We start from the raw sequence: 6,000 nt of genomic DNA, 5'->3' as shown, positions 1-6,000 counted from the left end.
GCTGAGTTACCGTGTCGCCACAGGCACACCTGTTAAGGTGTGTGGGGTACTCTCTCCGTTTCAGCAAGTTTGTCTCAGGCCACACCTGCTGCTCTGAGCCCTGAGAAGTGTGGCTCTCGAAGGATCGTGAAGACAGCCCAGTAGGCCTTTGGAGCCAGGCTGCCTCATTTCCCATGGCTCTGAGCCTGCCTGTGGCCACATCCCCGGCTCCAGTCTCCCTCAGCACGCCAGATGCCAGCTGGTGTTCCCAAAGAGCTATGGTATCAGTGCCCAGCACTCTTTTCAATTAAAGAATATTTTTAAAACATTTGAAAAGAAGTGTATTGCTTTTTTCTGATTATCAAGGAGGCACACTACATGCAGAAAATTTGACCAACACTAAAAGGTGTAACTCAAAAAAGCAAGTAGGAGCTACGATTCTGCTATCCAGAGACAACCATGGCTGTTTTATGAAATTCTTCATACTTTTTAATCCTGTACCACAGTCACTTCTACAGTTGGAACGCTCTTAAACATAGTATCAGGCATTCCATTTTTTTTCTCTTAACAAAATTTTGTGAATATTTTCTCATATCATTTAATGGTCCATACAACCTTGTTCTGATATGTGTGTGTGTGTGTATGTGTGTGTGTGTACATATACACACAATGCTTTTGAGTAATTTCTTCCATAATTTAAAACTTCCCTTAGATAGAGAACCATCCAGTGTTCCTGTATAACATCAACCCTCTTTATATTTTGATGTTTTACTCCTTATTCTGGGCTTCTCCAGGCCTTATTGCATTGTCTTCATGTTTTATTTTTTACACCAAAGCTTAAAAAAGTGAAATAATGAAGTACTTATAGGAAAAGCGATAGTCACCCCTCTATCTTTTTACCACCAAAAAGTCAGTTGTCTTCTGAGAAGATAATTCTTTTTTTTTTTTCAAGTTCATCTATCAGGTCTGTTTAAATTTGCACATCACAGAAAAAAAAACCCAGCTATATCGGTTAGGACTAGCTTTACTAAATATAATGAAAGATACATAATTCAGACACTTTACCATTTCTCTCCTCAGGGAAAAGAAGCTTGAAGATAGGCAGTCAGTCTTTGCTATGTAAGCTCCACGTTCTAGAGACTCAGGCTTTGCTAGTTTTCTGCTTCCTCTTGGCTTCTATCTTCATGGTTCCAAAATGCCTATTGCTGCTCCTCACTCCATAGGAAGGTGTAAGGAGCAAAAGAAATATGGCATGCCCCTGGCATATCAAGAAGCTTGAAGGCATTTTCCCGAAAGTTCCCTATAGCACATCTCTTTAAATTTCACTGGCCAGAGCTCAGCTGTGTGCTGGGAGGCTGGGAATGTAGTTATTTATTTGGAATCAGTGCGCTATTGAATAAAATTAAGGTTTTGTCATTCATAGATGTAGATGAAGAACATTGGGCAGGCCCTTAAAAAATATACTGCTTTACATAACTGAATAGTTCAAGGTTTATCTACAGCTTCAGGTATAGTTTGATCCAGCAGATGATAACATCATCTGGACTTTAGTTCCATTTCTCAGAGATTCACACTCATCCTTTTCATGCACTGTTTTACCCCCAGACTGGGTGTCCCTACAAGGGCAGAGATGGCTGTGGAATTTTCTGTGATTGTATCCTTATATCTCACTGTACAGAGAGGGTGGGAGATGTACTTTTCTGAGACTGCTTAGGGGAAAGCAAAAACAGTTTCTTCCCAGACTCCCAGCAAAGTCTCTCTGTGTATCCTTGGCCCAGATTGGACCACTTGCTCATGCCTGGATCGATCATTATGAAAACAACACTTAAATCATTATGACATTATAAATATTGTCCCGGAAGGCCCAAAAGATATGCTTAGTTACACTACCTTTCTAAGTGGTCAAAAACACAAGTCTGTGTCATTCAAGTTCAAATCTTTTAAGCACCATCAAACACCTTTACCATTTCTGTAAGTTTCCTAGGCTCCGATTTGAACTACTTTGAATCTTTTTGTTTCTTTGTGTTCAGATGTCTCTTCTGCGCTCAGCCAGGCCAAATTAGACCACATACTCCCAACATCAACCATCTTACATCCGAGAGGTAGATCTGGAGCTCAGAAAAGAATTCTGGGCTGACATGCAAAACTGGGGACTTGCTAGCTTACAAAGGATAATTAAAGCAAGCCTTGTGGATGAAAGAGTCTGGGGGCCTGTAGAGAGTGAAAGAAGAGGAAGGGCTGTGACATTTAAGTGTTCGCCGGAGAAGGAGCTGGCACAAGAGACTGAGCTTTCAAATCTCAGCACCAGAGAATCATTGAGCTGGAAGAGTGGCAGAGGTGATGTTGAACCTCGCACCTGGAGCAGGGGTTCTTGCTTCAGCGTTCCTGGCAGATGGTAGCCAGCCAGTGCTTTGGTACCTCCAGTGCTAGACGGCTCCAAATGTGGAGACAGTCTTACACCCGCTGAATTGTTTCTGTCTAATATCCTGGACCCTGTTCCGCTTTCTCCTGCCTCAGAAATCTGGCCTGCTTTATTGTTTCCCTCTGCATAACTGCTCTTAACATTGTAGGAGATAGTGAAGCCCCAATACATATAATGTCATCAACCGTTCATGTTGTTTATACCTTATTGTTGTTATCGTTATGATTTCTGTTCCATAGCTGCTCACAGCAAAGCCTTCAAAGTCAGAGAGCCTGAATTCCAATCTTGGCCCCGCCACTTTTTAACCATGTCATGTTCCATCAATATCAAGTTCCTAAACCTTTCTCAGCACAGTGATTAGCAAATAGTATGCGCTCCATAAATATTTGTTATGTAATAATAAAATAATGACAATAGTAATAAATGCCCTGAGCTCCATTTGCCATGTATGCCCGATTAACTTGCCCAATATATTGAAATTATCTCTGTCCAGCCCTATCTCCTCTAGCTGGCTCTGAGAGATTTAAAGAGAGGGATCTATCTTCTTATTTTTCATATCCCCATGGTGGAGCATGGGGCCTGCTACATGGAAAACTAGTAAATCTTTTGCAGGACAGACATTTGTCAACTCCTTAGGACCCAGGTCGCCTTCTTTAAACATGAAATGCTAGTTCAAACCACCACTAAGCAACCTATTGTAAGTGCCCCTTATTCTCTGTAAGAGACCCCAAAGGAATACCACACATGCGCCCCCAACCCAAACATGTCAGCCATACTCACTTGTCCCTGTCTGCTCTGACCCCTTGTGTCACAACGATCCTATCATGAGACCACCAATGCCCGTGCTCGGGCTGGGGCTCTGAGTGACCTGCCTCTCCAAGTGCCAGGACATGGCCTTCTCCCCAGGTCTGAGTCCAGCTTTATTAGTTGGGCCCTGAACACACAGTCTTGACTTGTGCTTAGCTTCTCATGAATCTTTCCTGAATGTCCCTACTGGTTTTTGCTTTTGACTCTTTCTATCTATAGCTCAAACCAGTCCAAGGAATCCAGTGGGGTGAGAGGCCATTCCACATCTGCCCACTTTCCTTCCTGCAGCCACTTCTGCCCTCTTTCGAGCTTCGTCTCTTAGTGACAGGACAAAAGTGTCCAAGTTTCTGCATGGGACAAACTGGTACAGGATGGGGGTGGGGGGCGGGGATGGGTAGTGGAGAGGAGGACTAGACTTGTTCATATTAGCCAAAGCTAGTAAAACATGTCCCATTAAATTTACCCTAAGGGCGCCTGGGTGGCTCAGTTGGTTACACATCTGCCTTTGGCTCAGGTCATGATTCCAGGGTCCTGGGATCGAGTCCTGCATTAGACTCTGCTTAGCAGGAAGCCTGCTTCTCCCTCTCCCTCTGCCTGTCTCTTTCTCTCATGAATAAATAAATAAAATATTTTAAAAGAATTAATTTATCCTAAAATACCCCTATCTATGTTAAAACTCAGTATTGCCATATCCTGAATGTGGTGGTGGTCATATAATTGTATACATTTGCCCAGACTTACAGAACTCCACACCAAAAAATAAACAAACAAACAAACAAAACAAAACAAACAAACACACAAAAAACCCAGTGAATTTTACTACCTATAAATTAAGAAATAATTTGTAAACTTTCAGTCGTGCCAGAGTTTTGCCCTGCAGGTCACACTCTTGCTGTTTCCCTGATCCAGTTGTCCTTGGGCACTTTATTTTCTCATTTTCCTTCCGGATAGACTAAATATTCATTTACTTGATTTTTATTGATAATAAAACATGAATTCGTTAATGGCCTTTTCAAATGTAAATAGATTAAACCCAACAATATCAGGAAGACTAGAGGACAAAGAACAGCTAAACACAAAAAAGGGCCAGAGCCTCTTATCAGGACGTGATAACTCTGCTGGGTCACTCTTTATCGGCCTCTATTCTCCGCTGCTTCAGGCGTTGGCTTTTCAGTGTTCAAACAGCTGTTTCATAAAGACTTTGCCACATAGCAAGTTATTAAGAACACTCTATCTTGAATTTATGTGGTCTCATATTCTCTTGCCATATCCTGCTAGTTCCCTTTAGACTAGACTGACTTCCAGGCACCTCTTTCCGGGTGAGAGGGAGCCGGAGGCTTTTCTGGCTTTTTTCCTTCCATGGCTCCTCTCCCACCATTTTGTTTCTGATATAGGAAGTCAGTGCGTCTGAACCACCTGTTCTGTTTCCCAATGCCTCCTGCAGCTGAGTCTACTTCTCCTGAAGCCACAGTCTCCCGGAGAAGTGGGAGATCATCCTTTCATCCACGGGGATGTGAGTTCTTTCGACCCCCAGGGACCCTTGGTTCCTAGAAGCACGCTCACCGCTTGGAGGCATGAAAGCTCTGGATGCAAATTCAGATGTCTGGGTCATCCTCCCATTTGTCAGCTTTTACCAAGGGAGTGTCTGCTCTAGGTCAGGTTCTTTCTCAAATGCAGAGTCTCTTGCGTCTAGCAGCTTATATTTTACTGGGGAGGCAGAAAGTAAGCAGGTAAAAAAATACATCAATGACTCAGTTACAGAGGGAGATGAGGGCCATTCGTTACATAAACAGCGCCAGGACAGAAAATCACAAGACGGGATAAGGGGTCAAGAGGAAACCATGCTATAAGAGATATTAAGGTTGAACCAGAGGAGAAGCCTTTCAGGTCTACAAAATAGTAAGTGCAAGACCCAGGCCAGAGAGGGTGATCTCTGAGCAGAGTCCTGAAGTGCCCTGTGGCTGGAGCACAGCGGGAGAGGAGAGCGCTGTGAGCTGCGCTGCCCGGGTAGAGGGGGCAGAGTCCAGGAGGACAGGGTCTGAGCTGGGTTTGGGACACGGGAGATAATCATGCAGTCCAGGATGTGGTACAAAATGAGAATAAACCGGGCCCTCTCAGGGAGATCGGGCTCTTGCAAACAGCAAATTGCTGAGCCTTCTCTGTTTCAGAACAGCATTTAGAGAAAGTTTTGTTCAAATTTGTTCCCCTGACACAGAACGGTTGTCTATAAGGTAAACTGAGGACTCCTGTGAATGATCCGTGTGCCTGTGGATTCCACTGTGTCTTGTGCTAGGCTCTCACTTATTCTGGGTAGTGGGTTAAAATGAAGCCAGGTCGTCTTGGCTTCATTACTAGGAAAGGTATCCACAGTTTGGTTTCTGTGCCTTTGTAACTATGTTAAAAGTCTTTGTTCAACTGTTTAAATTTTTAGCAGCCCTTAAGTGGATGGAAGGTATGCAGACTTCAAATTTGTGAGGGCAAAGGGGAGCACTGATTTATTTCAGCAATTTGGATTTGGAATTTAATTTCCATCTTCTCTGAACAAAGGACAGCTCTCCGTCTACTTTCTCTCTCTCTCTCTCTCTTTCACACACACACAGCTTCGTTCCATAATGAAGACAGCCAAAGCGAAAGAAGCTTAATACAAACTTTGAGACTTTTAAGATGACCCCCATAGTGTGGCGCTGATAAGATATTCACCGCACGGCAAGCTGTTGGGCAGTAAGTACACCAGAAGATATGTGTACCCCACGTCAAGTGTAGACAACCAGAAGAGAAAAACAGTACGTATT

At 43.5% G+C, this 6,000-nt stretch overlaps 1 protein-coding gene across 1 annotated transcript in view; it reads left to right on the top strand.

The window, feature by feature from the left end:
• The first annotated feature begins 4,558 nt into the window (after nucleotides 1-4,558).
• HTR4 (5-hydroxytryptamine receptor 4) overlaps nucleotides 4,559-6,000 on the top strand; it is a 188,364-nt gene continuing 186,922 nt past the window's right edge. The window contains exon 1 of the mRNA XM_047731438.1: nucleotides 4,559-4,721. The gene's annotated coding sequence lies outside the window, so the exon portion shown is untranslated. The remainder of the gene's footprint in view (nucleotides 4,722-6,000) is intronic.

This window comes from Lutra lutra, chromosome 5 (assembly GCF_902655055.1).
Source record: "Lutra lutra chromosome 5, mLutLut1.2, whole genome shotgun sequence".
Classification (NCBI taxonomy): Eukaryota; Metazoa; Chordata; class Mammalia; order Carnivora; family Mustelidae; genus Lutra; species Lutra lutra.
This window is presented reverse-complemented; position numbering and strand designations above follow the sequence as displayed.